At 42.4% G+C, this 18,221-nt stretch overlaps 1 long non-coding RNA gene across 1 annotated transcript in view; it reads left to right on the top strand.

Annotated features, from left to right (window-relative positions):
• The first annotated feature begins 4,725 nt into the window (after positions 1–4,725).
• Positions 4,726–18,221, top strand: part of LOC128076344 (uncharacterized) — a 166,403-nt gene continuing 152,907 nt past the window's right edge. The window contains exon 1 of the long non-coding RNA XR_008204358.1: positions 4,726–4,811. This is a non-coding gene — a long non-coding RNA (uncharacterized LOC128076344). The remainder of the gene's footprint in view (positions 4,812–18,221) is intronic.

The following is an 18,221-nucleotide window of genomic DNA, read 5'->3' as shown; positions in this document are numbered from 1 at the left end:
TTCCCATGTTTGGGGATGTAGCACCAAATTAGTTCTAAGGTTTTGAGAAAGTTCAGATAGAAAGCTTCCATTTTCCATGCTGAAATGAACTCCCATCTCTTTCCATCATCTCAGGAAAACTGGTGGATTTGCAGAGCTTTTGTTTTGACTTCCTAATCTATAGTTTGACCTAAGCAAGTAGTATTCTAAATAGGTTGTAAGGAGAGTGATCTTGCCTGCCTGCTTGTGATTAGGGTCTCTGTAAGGCCCAGAAATACCATTCCTACCCAAAAAGGAGTTGGCTGTCAGGGGAATCCCACCCAGCCCAGGGCTCTTAGCTGCCTGACGTACGACAGATGGACATAAAGGGGTAAGGATGATGTTTTGGCTTCTGTGTGGGAGACTGTCCACCAAAGCCCACTAAGCCCTGGAGCAGGGAGGGAGACTCAGCAGGGTGATTCTGAACCGCAGATGGCAAAGGAACAGGCTCCTGTGTGGATTTTTCATGTGAACCTGCTGATACTCTTGGCCTTGTTGGCTAGTGGGCACATTGCATCTCCTCAGCGTGTCTGATGTTTCTGTTTAAACCTCCATTCCCCAGCTTTCCCTAAAAGCATGTTGGGTACAAGGTAGTCTTTTCCTGTTCCCAAGAGGGAACAGCTTCATAGCTGGCTTTGAGTTTGAAGGATCTCTGCTCCTGTTTCAACAAATGTAAAACACCTGCTATTCGCTCAATTGAGTTTGTGCCTCTGCCTGCCACTGTGGCTCAGGGCCTGCATCTCACAGAACCGCTGGTTCATGTTGGGTCTATCTGGAGTGGAGAAAGTCTGGGCAGTTGGACTCGTTCCAAAGCAGTTCATCAATCTGTAATGCTTTCAAGAAAGTTTTATATTGCTGCCACGTCTACTAAGGAGTGGAAGTTGCCCTGGCAGCGGATCAAAACCCGTGTTATTTGGTACTGTTCTGAATTCAGAAGGCTTTGTAGCGTGGACTCAATTAAGTCTGAAAAATCAGGAAGGTGTGTCTTTCTGGTCTTTACAATAAATGCATACCGTATCTCAAGTACTCTGGAGCTGAATGTATGCCATGTTCTGAAGGCCAAAAAATAACCAACAAACGCTCTATGATACATCCCATACATCTTCTGGAAACAACATAATTTATATAATTACGTCTTCTGCAGTGAAAGATGTTAACAAGTATTCCCTGGAACATGCGTATAAAGGTTAATCCTAAAAGCAAGGGCAAAGATACGTAGCATAATACTATCTGTCATTGAACAACACTGCAAAACTCTCTGTCTTAATTTCATTGGACCGCTGACTGAGTGTTGAAAGACATAATAAAAACAATCAGTATATTCTCATTTTTCTGTGTGAAAAGATGAAGTCATGGCATATGGTCAGCTTACCAGCGCTGTTAATAATAAACCACAGATAATTAAGCACTGATTTATTCTTCTATGTAAGTGAAACAAATTGCTTTAACGGCTTTTGCTGAGGACCATCTAGTCAGATGGATTATGGATAGGAAGTTCAAACTAAAAATTATTAGAGATCATATTTCAGTGTGGTGGAGGTTTATGGTAGAAACAATTAGAAACCTAACAGAATGTGTCCTGTATTCTCTTTGATGGAAAATCAGATATTAATCTGGGGAAAAGTCTAATTCTCAACACAGCTGCTCCCCTTGCTCTAATGCTCCAGCTTTAGGCTGGGAAAAAAATGGAATCATGTTTAAAAAATTGATCATAGCTTATAATAGCAATAATCACCTTGAAATTGGTTGTTACTACAGTTAATGAACAGAGTATTAGAGCATAGAACGCCCTCAGATTCCCTCAGGCTATTAACTAACAAGCTGGTTGTTAACTGCTGGTCAGATAGCATCTTTATTTGGTGACTGTCTTTCAAAGACGAGGAGCCCATCCTGGGTGGCTGCCTGCGGGGCTGCAGTGGCAGGAGCAGAATGGGACCTTGGGCAGATTACCTGCAGCAAAATGACCCTTCCCAGGAGCTGCTGTGCAGCCCCTCTGCTGCATTGCTGTCCGTCGGTGGTGAGCTCCCACCAGAGTGTGCCTTGGGGAGGTTCTCCCACCTGTGGCAAGGGAGTGCATCTTTGTCCCATCCACAAGAGCACGTTCCGGCTTTATAACGCTTTTTACTGCCCTTGTGGTTGTACTTGTTTTGTGTATTTTGCCTCTGCCTTTCATCTCCTCCTTAAGCTGAAAAGATCACCAGGTCATGACACGGTGCTTTGCAGGTTTTCTTTTGTCTTTCTTTGAGTCAGAAGCTTTATGGGAAGATGTATGATTGCAAAAAAGAGATAGGGACGGCTGAGTTTATCATACTTAGCTTTGTGTAATTGGTGTTTCTTTTCTCTATTGCTCACACAGTTCTTTGCAAAATCCTTTCTGCTGTGGAGTTACTCCTTCTGTTTGGATCTTCATTGCTTACTGAGCTATAAAATAGTAAGAGGCTAATAAAATGATATCACAGAAATTACCTCTGCTAACCTAAAGATTCAGTTCTGTCTGCTGGGGTTTTCTGATCTTCATAAATTCATATTTTACTGTGGTGTCTTTGGAAAATGTAACGTCACAGAACGTTTATGACTAACCTGATGTCTTGATCCCAGGAGTCTGAAGTAATAGGAGCAAACTTCACTATTGCACGTGGCTATATTTAGGTCTTTTTTCAGCACTGTTGGGGCCCTTCTTCCTAGAGAAATAGCTCTTAACCAGAACGAGTTGAAATTTGTGACAGCAGATTTTTTCCCATGACATGCGACGTGTCCTCGACATTAAAAATGCATGTGGAAAAAAGTGGGTGATTTTGATTAACTTTTGGAGTATTTGATGGGAAAGGTTAAAACAAAACATTTTTTCTTTACTAATACCTGGCTTATAGCACTAGAGAGATTTGTTGTGCAGACCACCACAAGCTTTTTATGGGGCTTAAAAGCAGTTTATATCATGCTACAACTTCAAATATAATTATGCTAGCTCAGAAAACACTTTACAGGCATAAAACTCCATGTGTCCACCCATAGTTTCTCATGTCTTAGGTGCAAAAAAGACTGGCTGCTTCAACAAAGCATTTGTAGCCCTTGCTCTAAACTGACTCATTTTGCAAATGTTGTGTCTATTGTGACCTTCTAAACTTTTCTAATCAAATTGTAGAGTGGCAACTTGCTGGATATAATCTCTGTAGAGTGGAAGACTTATAATAACTACTTTTTTTCTTTGTTTTCAGTTTCTGGCATAAGACAGCATAACTTAATTTTCCATGATAGTGTCAGCCCTTCTTCTCACCTCCTTCCTAGGCCACGCTCTCCTGTAGGGTCTATTGAGTTACTTGGAGCTGTTGGGCATGTTCCAGGGGCTGTGGGGTCACCTTACATAGTGCTGGGCTGAGGGAAAGTCCTGGGGTTGGGATGGCAGACAAAGGCTGCTCCATAAATGTGGGCTGGAGGCAGTGGCTACCTCTGCAGGGTGAATTTCCCACGTTGGGCCATAAGGTAGCAACAAGGGCTTACGGGGTGACATGGGGCACAAATATGAGGCAGAGCTAGGATGAGAGATACAGTCAGTCCATTAATCCATCTGCTGAAAGCAGGAGGTTCTAAGGGCTCTGAGTCAGGGATAAAGCCCATATCAGGGCACTTCACGCCTATTAGTGCCCTTAGGAGGCTGATGCTGTGATGACAGTTTTCTTTGGCCTGAGTCTCTTCTTGGGGGAGTTCCATCTACATTTAAAAAGAAAAAGAAAAAAAGAGCTTCAGCTTCTGGTGCTTTTCAACATCTTTATCAGTGACATAGACAGTGGGATTGAGTGCACCCTCACCAAGTTTGCAGATGACACCAAGCTGAGTGGTGCAGTTGATAAATCGATGGACAGAAGGAGGGGCTGCCATTCAGAGGGACATGGTGAGGCTTGAGAAGTGTGCCCTCATGAGGTTCAACAAGGCCAAGTGCAATATGTTGTACTTAGGGCAGGGCAATCCCAGATACGTATGTATAGCGTGAGAGAAACTTGGGGTCCTGGTAGGCGAAAAGCTGGACATGAGGCAGCAGTGAGTGCTTGCAGCCCAGAAGGCCAACTGTATCTTGGGTTGCAAGAGGGAGAGGGAGAGGATTGTCCCCCTCTACTCTGCCCTTGTGAGGGCCAGCCCTAGTTGAGAGAATTGGGCTTGTTTAGCTTGGAGAAGGGAAGGCTCCAGGGAGACATCATTGCAGCCCTCCAGTACTTGAAGGGAGCGTATTAACAGGAGGGGATTGACTTTTTACATGTTCTGATCATGATAGGATGAGGGGGAATGGCATTAAAATGAAAGAGAAGAGATTCAGGTTAGATGTTGGGAGGAAATGTTTTACTCAGAGGTTGGTGAGACCCTGGCACTGCTGTCCAGAGCTGTGGGTGCCCCATCCCTGGAGGTGCCCAAGGCCAGGCTGGATGGGCCCAGGGCAGCCAGCCCATGGCAGCCCATGGCAGCGGCTGGACCTAGATGGGCTTTAAGGTCCCTTCCAAACTAAGCTGTTCTATGCTTTTATGATTGATCTCTAAAGAGTGAAGGATATTGCGGGGTGTGGGCACGTAGAATAGCCTGTTTTTAGGCCCTGCTCTCAGGACTATTTAAATTTTGATGTTGTACCATTGTAATTAATGATGTCATTTGAGGACAGTGAGCTCAATATTTACCACCTGCATGTGTTTTGTTATGATGCAGTTGGAGGAGAAGCATGGATGCATGGATGAAAGTGGGACTGTGCCCTCCAGCCTGGTGACTCCTCTCTGCTTGTACTGGGCAGCAAAAGGAAAAGGATCGTCACTGTAAGTCTGGGCTGTCTTTATACCTTGTTTTCATTTCTCCAGTGGAAATGTCTGTCTAAGTGAAATGACGTTGGTTTTTTGGAAGTCTGATTTTGTTGGCTCAATGAGATAAAACTAAAATCCATCAAATTTCATTCAGCTTGAGCTGAAGGGTTTTTGTTTTTTCTTTCGCTTTACTTTTCATTCAGTTGCTAAATAGAAAATAAACGATTCACTCAGCAGCACCTGACAGCTTGTTGGAGAAAAAGTCTTCTGAAAAATGCAAAAGTGTGATTTGTAAAAGATCCGTGGTTTGCTCTGTGTAAGACAAAATACTTCATCCAGAATTGAATGAAAACTCTGGAAGGATTGCAATGACTTTAATAGGTTTTATCCTAAATCCTCTGACATTTTGTCTATAGGTGTAGCTATTCCTATTCCCTGCTTAGCTAACTGCGCTGATCTAAATACCCAGACTGAAATGCTATTGAAAGTATAATTATGTTATTAAAATGTAAACAGGATTCTTTATATAGATTATATTATGTATAATATAGATTACCCCAAACTTCTAATCTAAATAGGTCATTCAATTTCTGCTGTGTAGTATCTGAAGTAATGCAGTTTGCTGTAATAGCAAATCCTAGTGTGTTCTACATGTCACAGCTAAGCTGTGGGTATGGATTCATTTTTTTTTGTTTGTTTATTTGAAACCATGGTTAATAGTGGGAAAAAAAACCCTATTGTAGTTACAACTTGTTAGAAGAACTAGGTCTGGCAGTCAAAGTGCAGGAAGAAAAGCTGCTTTCTGTTTTAAGGTAAGTTTGGCTAATGCTCTAAAACCGGAGTGGAAGCCCTGTTTAGAGTAACTGATCTTCCTGATGATCGTATTTTGATCCATGGAATGAAATGAGAGCGAGACACAACTACGCAAATAAACATACATGAAAATTACATTAAGGACTGAATTCCAGTTTTAATTCCCTTTGAGAGTAGCCTGATTATTTCAGTAGGACTGTAACCGAAATATACTTCAGTTTGAGCAATGCTAGTTGGTCTCACCTCCAAGTAAACTTGGTTTTGGCTTCAGCACCCCCAGCCTTTAGTGTAAATACCACAGAGGGTTTTTTCTGGTAGTGCTGAAAACTTTGTTTCTGTAGACTTTTAATATAGCTCCTAAGAAAAGCATTGCAATGGTTGGATGCAATATAGCTGTTGCTACATCTTCTCATGTCCTCAAGTAGAATGACCTGGCACTTTTACTGCTTCATTTGGTTTCCTCTACTGTCTGTAAGGAGAGATTTTGCTCAGACCTGGAGGAGGGGATGGGAAACAGCCAAAATGTTGAGAAACTGAATTTACTGTTTTGTTTCAGCACTATAAAGGTGTTCCTTTTAGTCACTTTATTAAGGAGGCAGCTTTCTGGGAAGATCTGGTAGCGTAAGAAATGACATCATGTGTCAGAGAGGAAGTTCAGATATTGGAGTAGAGACACCAGGGACCTCAGCTGGAGGTATGGAGATAATAAAGCTGGGAGAAGCTACAGTCTGTCTGGGCTATGTGGAAAGCTGGGAAAGAAGGAGACAAAAAGCAGCTTAACACGAATGTTATTTCAAGAAAGATCTTTCCCCCGAAAGTTTAAAACTCTGTCTTGATGCTGTGTGGCAGGTATCTTAGTTGCAGTGGGTGAATAGTAAACTGGGGCCAGATCTTTGAAGAGAAACTCCTGGTGAGATGTTAAGCTCAGTTAGCTTGCAAAAAAAAGAAAAAAAAAAGGAAAGGTGAGGCTTTTATCTGAATTTCAACATGCTGTCTTTTGAGCCTGTTCTGCAAGTTTACTTGTGCAAAACAGAGGTGTCAAGATTTTTCTTTGATTTTCATTGCAATATTTCTGTATTCTGGCTTAGACAAAAACCTAATTCTGCCATCAGGTCTGTTCTGGGAAAACAAGAGATTGAATTAAATCCCAGTGTTGAGTCTTATTACAGTTTTGCTGTTCAAGAACCCTGATGTTAGCAATGCTCTTTTCAAGCTGCTCGGTGAGTATTTTTCTTCCCCGGTCACTTTCTTCTTTTTCTTGGGTCTGTTTCCAGCTGAGTTTCATTGTGTTTTCACTGGAGTTTTTGGCTGAGAACCACTCATGCTTACCCAGCCCTTACAGTAGCATAGTTTCGTTAACTCCTGCTTTGTGCTTTGTCCACCATACAGTTTGTGGCCTCTGCATACAACCTCTCAAGAGACCCACCTGCAAGTGAGTGTGAGTCTCTTGTGATTCAGTACATGCTATTGAGTGGTTGTATCTGATGGTAGCAAAAGCAAACCAGCGGTGTGTGTTTGCCTAAGTACAGACTTCATTAAAAGTAGCTGCTTTAGAAAAACTGCAGATTCATATTATATTATACTCTTAAAGTAACTGTTCTCCTGGAACTCTACATTTCTTCCTGTCATGGAGTTTAGATTTGTACTTTATATTAAAGCCCTGCTTGTAAATAGTTTGTAAAATGTTAATAATTAAGAAGTGCTACAGGTATAAACAGCCTGGCCTGCAGCAGGGGCTCAGCAGAGATCTCTGAGCACTGAGTAACCACTTATTTAGGTACGCCTCACTTTTGGATGGCTGCACTTTCGTAATGGAAAGATTTTATCAAGGGAGACCCAGCTCTGAGATAACTAGACCTTGCACCCTGCTTGACCTGGGACTGGGCATTGATTCCAGCAGGGCTGGTGCAGCTCTTGCACTTGGTGTAATTTTGCATTTGGCCGACAAGTGGCAAAGTTTTGCTGTTCCCTCAGACGCTAATTGTCTTCAATCTCAGTGTTTTAAAGTCTTAACTAATGATCCCTAAGATGGACTTCTCCCCGACCTCATTAAGTAATTAAACAATTCAAAATAAAGACTTATTCAGGCTGCAAAATATTGCTGAGAGGGCTTTTAGTGCAAACATTAGCATTTGCATGGAATCCATAACCATTAGAAAACAGTAGCATGATGCCCCAGACAGTTCTGGCTTTATCATTTCAATATGCTCTGCTATTACACGTTAGCAGATTTTATACAGCACCTCTCCCTAGTGCACAGGTCTCTGTGACCCCGGGACCTCACACATTGTGTTCTTTGTGTCAAATTCTGCAGTGAGGGCTGTGGGAAAGCAGGCAGTAGCGTTGCTGGCTCTGATGCAGTTTTACTGCACCTTGTTGGCGAGCGTGTGCTGCCTCTGGTTTTTCTGCAAATAAGGGCAAGACAAAAAAGCAAGGCATCCAGGCTTATTTCCAAAATGTTGGTCCTATCAACAGCTAGGACTATGCAGAGTACAGTTCCTCAGGCAATCGCCTAAATTTTGAACATCCACAGGTGAGCTTTTTTCATTAGAAAAAGTGCTGTTTATCCAGAGGCCTTGCAGCTGTGTCCCTCTTTTATTTCCAAAATGCTCGTTGTACAACTAAATCGATGTGTGGTGCTAAACTTAATACTGAGCCCTCCTGGGACTGGTCCTGTAGTCTCTATCCTGCACGTCATTGTGCAGCTTTGTGTTGGCATTACAGGACATTGCAAGCAGATGTGGGTTTGACATGTCATGTTGGGGCTGATGTTATGGGCAGTATTCACGTCTGATCCTTACAGTCTGTATAGATGGGGTTGGCACGAGGCCTGCTCAGAAAGACACATCTCCAGGGCTGAAAAACAGAAGCGACAAAAGAGCCTTTGCTGTAGATGATGTCTTCCAGGATGATTGAGCCACCTAGCAGCTCTATAGCCATTGGCAGCCCCTCTCTGCTGCCTCTGTCAGACTGCCAGAGCCAGTGACAGCGTGTCCCATAGGTGGGAGTGGACAGAAGCAATGTCATGGGGAGCAGGACCACAGGGACCTCGTGTCCCATCTGCCAGGTGGCTGTGCTGCTCTTTATTGGCAGGATGGTGCAAATTTTAGCTCTTTCTCTCTGACTTAGCTATGGTGCTCTGTGTGATAAAGTTCAATTTTGCCTTCTCTGAGGATAATTCTTGACTGAAAACCAACTTGTGTCTCTTCTCCCTTCCATCCTTGTCAGCTTTCTGTGACTTGCCTTTTTACATCGCAGTGCATTAGGAATTTGTTGTATGTTTTATGAGCCAGGAACGCATTAGGCCATTTCTTGATGTGCTGTGGCTTCTAATTAGCAAAAGAATTACATTAACATTATCCTGGGGAATCAACCAGCAGTCTTGAGGAGGAGATGCTGCTGATATTGGACTTACTGTCTGATCATTTTACTGAAAATGTGAACATTAAGTACCTTGCTGGGAAATGTCCTACAAAAGATGTCATTGCTGATACCTTAATACTTTGATTAGAACAAGTATATGGTGTACTACTTCTCAAAGTATGTCTTGAAAAACAGCATGTTGTCAGATGCTGAAAATCTGCCAGAGGGGAATGGCGAGGAAGCAATAGCACAAGGAGAACTTGTCCATTTTGAGGAGGACAGAAAACTCGAGGGAAAGAAGACAAGAGAAACATCTGTGTGTGGGGGGGTGCCCAGTAGAGCACGCTATATTTCATATCATTTTCTTAGGCTCTACAGAATGTCTGCAAACAGAACGCAGTTGGAGCTGCCAGTGGTGCACACTGTTTGGACAGCATTTTGGAACGGGCTGCCTGCAGAAGTGGTGGAGTCACCGTCCCTGGAGTTTTTAAGGAAAACAGTAGATGTGGCACTGAGGGATGTGGGCATGGTGGGGTGGGAGGGCTGCTGGGCTATATGGGCTGGCAGCCCATCCCTGGTGATGTTTTTCAGTTGGTGCCAGGTACATCTGAAGTATAATCTGGAGTGATTTAGATGAGTTTGGAGCAGATTAGGCCAAAGTTTGAATGACCGGTGTGGACAGATGAACGTGATTTGAGTTGCAGAGTTTAGAATTAAGGGATATGTCGCAATTTGCTTTGCTCATACTGGCTCCATGTTTGGAAAAGTAGCGCCATCATCCCTGTGAAACACAACAAATTTGAGGCAACTTCCAAGCAGAAAATGACAGTTCAAAGCACTGTAACAAACTGTATGAGCGTAGGAGGCATGGCAGGACTTGCAGTAACACCTGTGGATCTAAGCCAAATTTTGTTAGGGCTGCTGGCAAGCTATGGGCCAGCCCTGCTCCTCACCAGAAAAGAAGTAGAAGATTTTGATTTGGTCAGCAGAGTGAAGGAAAAAAGAGAAAATCTACCCCAGCCCCCTGCCTCCATGGGTCTGTGCAGTTCCCAGTACTTTGTTCTCTCCTGCACGTCTGAGACTGCCTGCAGATGCTGCAGTCCTGCCTGTGCTGCAGCCCTGCTTATGTACATTTTCCTACTGGCTTTTGTTTTAATGCAGCTTGGCTGAGAATATGTATTTTTTTCTATTTATCTGTGAGCTGCGGAGTTGAAACCATAAACTTTAAATAGAAGGTCAGTTTTTATTTACATCCACTTTACAAGCGTGCTGTTGTAGGATGTAATAGCTCTTTTGAATGTTAACTTTTAATCATGGTGAGCTTTGATGTGGCCATATGCAAAACATTGGAAATGCAGCTGGGGAAGCAGAAAGTGTTAGTGAAAAATAGTCATAAGCCTGAGCAAGATGCTTAGTTCTATAAAATGCCATTTTAATCAGCAGTAGCTATTGTAGGTTGTCTCCCTGTTGAAGGGGCTCTAGAAAAGCGGTGAGCGACGTTATACAAAACCTTTGCTATTACTCAGTGATTATAACTAATTCTGATTAAAACAGGAATTTTTTGGCCTTTAACATGACAAACTGTTTTTTTAGGAAGGAAGATGGATTTAAGGTATATCTTCAGTACTTTGGATGATATTTACCAGTCTTTTCCTTGTTGCAAATCTGCATGGGATACAAACCAAAGATTAGACTGGTGTGAGAAGGTGAGCATAACAAAAATGATTGTACTGAATGAGGCCCAAAGGTTTGTGTAATTGTGCATACTGTCAGGCCTTAACAGATTACTGTGGGCAAATGTAAGAATTGGGCAGAAATACTGAACTGCACATCCCACAAAAAGTAAAGCAAGCAGCAGAATTAACAGCTTCATTTCCAGCAGTTAGTATCTATTGTATATGTATATATATGCTTATATATACATTTATGTTTTTATTAAGAGAGATAGCAAGAAGTATGTTGAGGATAGCTTTATGTTCAGATCACAAAGGCTGCTACGTGGACAGGATTGGCTCCAGAGCCAGGGTCTGATATTTTTTTCAGTGATACAAATCCTAGTGGTTCCACTGACTGGAGAAAGCTACATTGATCTGTTTAGGTCAAAGATGTAGTCTGTAACTTTTATGCCATTACAACTTATCTACTTTTTCTATTACTCTTCAGAGGGTTTTATGGCAGTGTTTTCATAATTGCAAAGATCCTCAGAGCAAGCTCCGATCCGATAAGCCTTTTTAATGGGTTTTGAGTTCTGTATTCCCCTGTAGCCTTTCTTATGGGGCAGTAAAGTCCATACTTAGTAATAAATGATTGAGACATTCAAAGGGGGCACTAACGCTTTAGAATACTTTATTCTTTCATATTATTCTTTGAATTCTGTCTCAATCTTTGTTTTGAGGAAAGAGTCAGGGAGTTGTTGCTCAGTGAAATGCATCTGCTGCCTTGTGGTCTGTGCCTCTGCCTGGGCAACCTGACAGAGAGGTGCAGGTCTTTCAGGCTGCTGGATTGTTTCTTTTTGGGTCTCATGGGGTTCTGGTGCTGCCCCTTCTCTTGCCACAGAGTGCAAAGGAGAACTCATTTCCATCAATGGGGATTTCAGCAAAACAGGGGGCTGTAGAAATGAAAGGTAGAAGAGGCTTACTGAAGTCCATCTTTTCTGGTCTCGGGAGATGTGGGAGTTGACCGTGCAGTAATTCTCTTTTTGCATTCCTTGTCTATGTAGTTTCAGAAAGACTCAATCAATAGGGCTCTGCCATTTCCCATGGGAGATTATTCCACAACCTAATATACCTACTTTTGCTAAATGTTTCCAGATATCCATCTTCCCCATTCCCCTGTCCTCATGCTCAGTTTCATCCCATCACTTCTGGTTAGTTATACTTCCTTGAGCCAGCTGACAGAAAATCTTTTGCATTCACAGAAAAAAAAAACAACAAACAACCTTTCTTCTTTAGGAGGCAGAATGCAGGGCTTGACTTAAGATGAGGCTTCTCCTTTCCCAAATGTGTAAGGAAATTGCTTTCTTGCCCTCCTCTTTCTGGCAAGAGATGAGAAGTGTCAATAGCTATAGATGCTTCAAGCAAGCATTCTCAGTAATCTGTCTATTGATTGTTACAAGTAGTAGATTCTACTGTAGCATTAGGTAGGTACAGAATAGTAATGAGCACAGCCAGGAAGGTAACCATAATAGATCTTCACAATCTTCTTTTACAGGGTTAATTTATATCTTTATCAATTCTGCAACAGAAGCCCATCAACACCAGCCTAACTTCATTAGTCAGTGATTTTTTTTTGAGAGCATGCTGCCAAATGCACTCGAGAGTCTGGATGAGGTGGATGGGATTTCAGTTGTAGCCCTTCTTCAGCATCTGGGATGGATTGCCCTGTCACGGGGCTGAAGACCACTCTGCTAGAGGCTGCTTGTTTTCTCTCGCAGGCATTTCAGTCTAACTTACCATGGCCATGTCTTAGCAAAGCACAGAAATGCTTCTGATTTTGCCAGGAGGAGAGATTGGGTGCTGTCATTTTTTAATTTCTATTTTTTTTCCAGCCATGAATGAATACAGATCTCCTTGATGTTGAAGGAAGCCCTCTGAGATGGGGCTTTCTGTATGTCTTTGTTGTTGTTTTAAATATAGATGCTTGTTTTTATTTTCAATGCTGGAGAATCTGTATAAGACAGCACAGATCTACTGAGTGAGGCATATTTAGCTAATGCTCAAGGTATCTGAGATGGTGGAGGGAAGCTTTGTGTTTTGTTTCATTTTTTCTTCTCCAGAACTTTTATGAACGTCAAATACATGCAGCTTTAAATGCAATACTGACGTTGCCTTCACCCGTCATCTGTGGCTGCTTGTGGGAAGCGATGAGCTACCTGGAGCAGTGCTTTGGAAAAGCTGTGGTGGAGTGATGGAGGAAATCAGATTGGCCAAAGCACTGAGATCTTTCTTTTCTTTTCCTCCAGTTTGGCTCCACTTTCTCCTTTTTGTGCTTCTCCCATATAATGCCAGAGTCAATGGGAAAGGTCTCTGGGGGAAGAAGGTGTCCTAGGAGATGCACTTCATACACTTAATCATCCTTGGAACTTTTATTTTGCTTAAAGGACTAAAGCGACAGCCTGTAGAGAATAATTATATGAAACACCATGTGTGAGCAAAGTGTGAAATGTCTCCAGTACCAACCAAAGCTATAGATATTTTTATTAAATATTAATGCTGTGCATTTATGAAGGGTTTGCCAAGCAGATGTTAAGCCAGTCTATGTGGTAATTTAATTGAGCAAGGAACATTTCCTGCCGTTTTTATCAATGTCAGACTTTACATGACATTTTAAACTAAAAATATAAAATGGAGAAAGAGAGAGGGGAAAAAAAATAATTAATAATCAGTTTCCATTCATGACTATCTGTTAATATTTCCCCTCAGAGGATTTAATGTTTCTCCTGAATGTTTTTCTTGGAGGCTGATACGAATCTGAGCTAACCTAGACTCTGTGCAAATTCTTCCACAGGGCCTCTATCTGGAGCCTGGCCCATTCCTGGTAATGCAATTCTTACTTTTCTATTTGTAAAAGGATGATGATGATGATAAAAGCAAAGCCTAAATTATTCTGAAGACTCTGAGCTTGTGAGGCTCTGAGAAGACGTGTGGATTGCTCCCTTCTCCCTTGCTCTGAGCGTTGCTTGATGCTTAAATATCACAGTGGGATCTTCCTGCTCAAAGACCTATAGAGTGATTAAACTTACTGATGTTACACTCCTGCAGAGTGAAGCGTCTTAATGAGATTTAGCATCGTAAAGCATTTGATTATACGCAACTCATCAGGCAAAAATAAATAAGAAAAAAAATAAATAAAAATGCCATTGAAATGTCTCTGGGTCAGGTGCAACATAATGAGCCCATTCAGGAAATATCGCCGAGGGCCCCCTCCTCACAAGTATGACATTATTTATATGGAAAAAGCGTGGTCACACTTCTACCTTGTGTGTGTTGTTTTAAATTTACGAAACTGTTTTTCCCCAAACTTAAGTGGGCTTGTCTCAGTTCTTTTCCCTAGGGACAGTGTCCGTGGGTGGGTGATCCCTGTGGTGTAGGTGACCACTTCTAGCTCCACCAGAAGAGGGAAAAAATAGATCGTAATAAATCCAAGTGCAGGAAAGGTGAGATGAAATGAAAAATCACCAGCTTGGTTTGTGGGTTTGACCTGTGTGCTTATAATGGCACTGGCTTCCCATCGGCTCTGGGAACTCCTGGAGGCAGTATTGAAATAGGTTCCATCTGGTTAAAGGACCCTGACAAGCATTAAGGCTCCAGAATCTTGCTCTTAACCTGCTCTATGTTGTGCCGTATCCCTGCCAGGGAGGAGGTATTGCAACCTCTCTTGATACCGTGGGTACATCTGAGAGGGTCCTGCTCAGGGCAGAGAAGGCGTGCGTGCTGGCTGGCTGCTCTAACCAGGTACTGAAGATCTGATCTAGCAGAGTCATCGTGCTCCCTCCTGACTTGGCTCATTGTAAGTCAGGTAAGGGAGGACAATTCATAACAAGTAGTTGTTTCAGTAAATGGTAAGGTAATGAACAGCTCATCTTCCTTTGGCTTCTGCAGTTTCTGATGCTGGTTTGTGTGGATGTATGCAGGGTTGCCTATGAGGAGGGGGAAATGGAGGAGAGGATGCAATTTTGCAGACTTCTTCTGTGCCACTACTTACTGCTAATGGGGGAATGTGGCTTGTACTGACTGCCAATACCTTGCTTAACAAGGCCTCTACCAAACCCAGATGTTGTACAGAAAACCCGGTATGTCATGTACACAGCACAGAAACATGGGCTTTCCCATATTTCCTGTGGAATAAACTCCAAATTTCATCCTCCTGCAGTATACGTACTCTGAGATCAAAATTGCTGGTTTCTTGTCAGTGCTCTATGCAAGAGGCAGCATATTTTACATGCTCCGAATGGTGTTCTCAGTGAATTGTCCTACTAGATTGGTTCACAATCAATAAGTCTGCTTGACAGGCTGAGAATGAGAAAGCTATTTCTCAGTGTTGGAAGCAGACCTGAAGCCCGATCAAACTATTTCTTTATTATCCTGAAAGGAGGGAAGGCTTAATACTTATTTGAGGTTGTTGATTGTCCACTTACCTTTTTTTCGCTCATTGACAACGAGTCAGCGGAGTGCTGAGTGGTACGACTAACAAACATGAAAATAATAACAAAGTGCTGCACAAATACCTGGTGTTCTGCTGAGTAGCAATTGACAGAATTATTCCCCAAACTCCGCAAACCAGCGAGGAGTTCTCCACTGTGCCTGGCATCTTTCCAGCTCCCCTCACACTCATTTAACGTGAATACATGAATACTTGACCATATTCATAGTGACGTCTGTAGAAAGCACTCTCTGAGAAGCTGTAGCACAATGGGAACACTTTGCTGTAAAGAATCGGTAGAACAAGGAAGGAGCAGGCAGAGCTCCTGCGTGCTGCAAATACCTGCTGACTTTTTTGGGAAGCCAAAGGCTTATCTAGTAGCTTGCATCTTGAATTCTGGAAGAAAGCAGCAGATGCTTTCCCAGCAAACTTTTTCTCTGTAATCTGAGCATTAAGTTGTGTGGCTAACGTTCAGTCAGCATCCTTGGTTCTGGGATGCTGCTGATAAAATGGGCTTAACTCCCCCCACCCCAAGTTGCTTGAAAGTGATTCATTACAGTCTTTTCCAACCTTCCTGCCTTTATGAGCACCTAGGAGTAAATGCTATGCTGGCTCTGAAAGATGAGCTCTTCCTTTTACCAGCAGAATAATGTCAGTAGCAGGTGGAACTGCATATCTTTCACTTTGCATGTCGTGTCACATTTATTTTTTCCTTATGGAGTAGAAATGGCTTTGGGGAATATACTGCTTTATGGGTTTTGATGCAAAGCCTCTAGGATTTGGGTTTCTGTTCACAGGGGCAGGATGAAATAAAAATGGAGGGGGGAAAGGAAGTTAAACATCACTTGTATTCCTGTCTCTTTCCAAGTTATAGCAAACTCCTGGAGACTTTTCAGGAAACGTAAGCCATCTGCACCTTGCTTGCTCCTGTCAGTCACTGTACAAAGAGGAGTTCTCACTGTGTAAGTAGGAGCTCAGGCCCTGTGTGCTGGGATCCTGTCAGGGATGGTTTTCAAGAAGGATGGGAGCTAGCATCAATTGTTTGGTAAATGTTGGGAAACATATGGTGCGTTTTGTCATTCAGTTTATGCTCCCCATGCAGTAGGCACACAGCTCCCATTAACTTTAACGAGACTTATATGCACAAAGGGGAGGCACGTAGGCCGCATCGTGACGTTCTGGGTTTTTACTGTTTTATGTCACAAGCTGTGATAAATTAATATGCATCTGTGCTGCCTACATCAGTCTGCCAGCTCTGATGTACTTTGCCATAGTTATTTTGACTGTATGCGAGGTGTTTTACTCGGGAAGCTGTCTGCAGGCCAAACTCCTTGGCCAGAGGCTTGTCTGTTGGGCTAGATGATCTTAGAGGTCTTTTCCAACCTTAATGGTTCTGTGACTCTAAAAAATAAAACGGGTGCTCAAAGAACATTGTATACAGACAAAATGACTGTATGCATTATGGACACAGGTCAGCGCCTGCTGTTTCTTGCCCAGGTCCATGAATCTAGTGCTTTATTTCTGAGCAAAATGCGTTGCTCAGATGATGCTTTTCAGCAGGGCACTGAAGAGTTAACAACAAACCAAGGTATTTGATGAGAACGTTGCTCTGTGGAGCACTTGTCTGTGTTACAGGGGCACCTGGGGATTTGACACCACACTTCTACCTTCCAATGGATAGGCAGTAGGTCCAGCATTTCAAAATAAGGATACTAAACAATGAGCATCTGTGCCAGGGAGGTCAAGCTGACAGTGCTTGAATGTTGCTTGGGTTCAGAGGCTTGACTAAGCATGGGGAATCCAAATCACGGGACTGGTGGTGCAGGCTGGTGTCTGATTGCACCTGATAGCTCAGCCAGTAAAATAAGCCTTTGCGAACATAACCAAGGAGCTGCTTTAGGTTGCAGGATGCATGTAAATCAGTGGTAAGTGTGTATTACACGTCCTACCTTTGTATTAATGTCACAAAGAATGCATTTGTTCCAGAATCTGTCTGAGAGTTCATGCAAGCAGCAATGCCTTATGCACATCTGCTCTGGACATCTGCAGCTTGGTCCAAGGAAGGAAAGAAAAACCCCAAGGGGGGCTTGTATCCCTGCTGCTGTTTGTGCTGCAGACACTAGTGGGACTTCTATGTGTAAGGCCTGAATTTGCTTCAAGTATGGTAGGGTAGAATAAATTTGATGGTTTAAAAATGGAAAAGTAGAGACCTTGTAATACAGCTGATAAAATGTTTCAAAGAAACATCAGGTAAAGCCAAGAAGCTACCCTTTATTCCTTAGGGAAACAACTCTGATCATCCTCAGAATTAAAATTGGTCTTGATTTATTTTTGGTAAGAAAATTGTAAGAGAGAACATCCCACTTTTAAAATAGCCACGAGATGACCTCGGTGCAAGCTGTGTTTCTTGTCTCTTGTGTTATCTTCTATGCCGACGGCTGTGTATATGTTTGGATAGATCTGTACTTTAGTATGTGTAAACTTCCCTTTCAAGCTGGTGGAAAGGCTAATCGTGGGTTTATGAATCCTGTTTGATAAAAGAATGTGATGGTGGTTGTTTTTTTTTTTCTTCCTTTCTTGAGCAGATGCAGAACTTTAGAATAAGTTCTATTACTCAACTACTGAAGTTTAAACAAGATGTTAAAGCTGGTAATTAGAAGATTAGCCAAATGAACACATGGCTTAATAATGAGGCGTTGTGCAGCTCTGAGCAAAGACTGGTCTTTCAGAGTGGAAAAAATGAGGCTAAGATAAAAGTCGAAGGAGGAAAATGAATTAGGAGAAGATGAAGAAATGATGCCATGACCTGAGGGATGATAATTTCAATAGGCTTGGCATGTTTTCTGTAATGGCCATGAATATTGCTTACTCAGTTGCTGAGGGGTTTTGCACCAAGGTCTGGTAGCCCAGCTTCATTTGGAATTGGTATACGTGGAATTTCTTTGCACATACAGTAATACCTGTTTTACACATACAAAAGCAATGAAGTTAAACTCTAGGGGTAGAAACTGGTTGTGTGTTTACTTTCCTCTTGTCACAGGCCATACTGAAAAAAAAATCTTGGCCACTGCAGTAGCAAGAAAAGAAAAAAAAATGCCATGCTTTTTT

Source organism: Tympanuchus pallidicinctus, unplaced genomic scaffold (assembly GCF_026119805.1).
Source record: "Tympanuchus pallidicinctus isolate F22 unplaced genomic scaffold, pur_lepc_1.0 scaffold1, whole genome shotgun sequence".
In the NCBI taxonomy this organism is placed as follows: Eukaryota; Metazoa; Chordata; class Aves; order Galliformes; family Phasianidae; genus Tympanuchus; species Tympanuchus pallidicinctus.
Note: the sequence above shows the minus strand (reverse complement) of the source record. Positions and strands in the feature narration are given on the sequence as shown.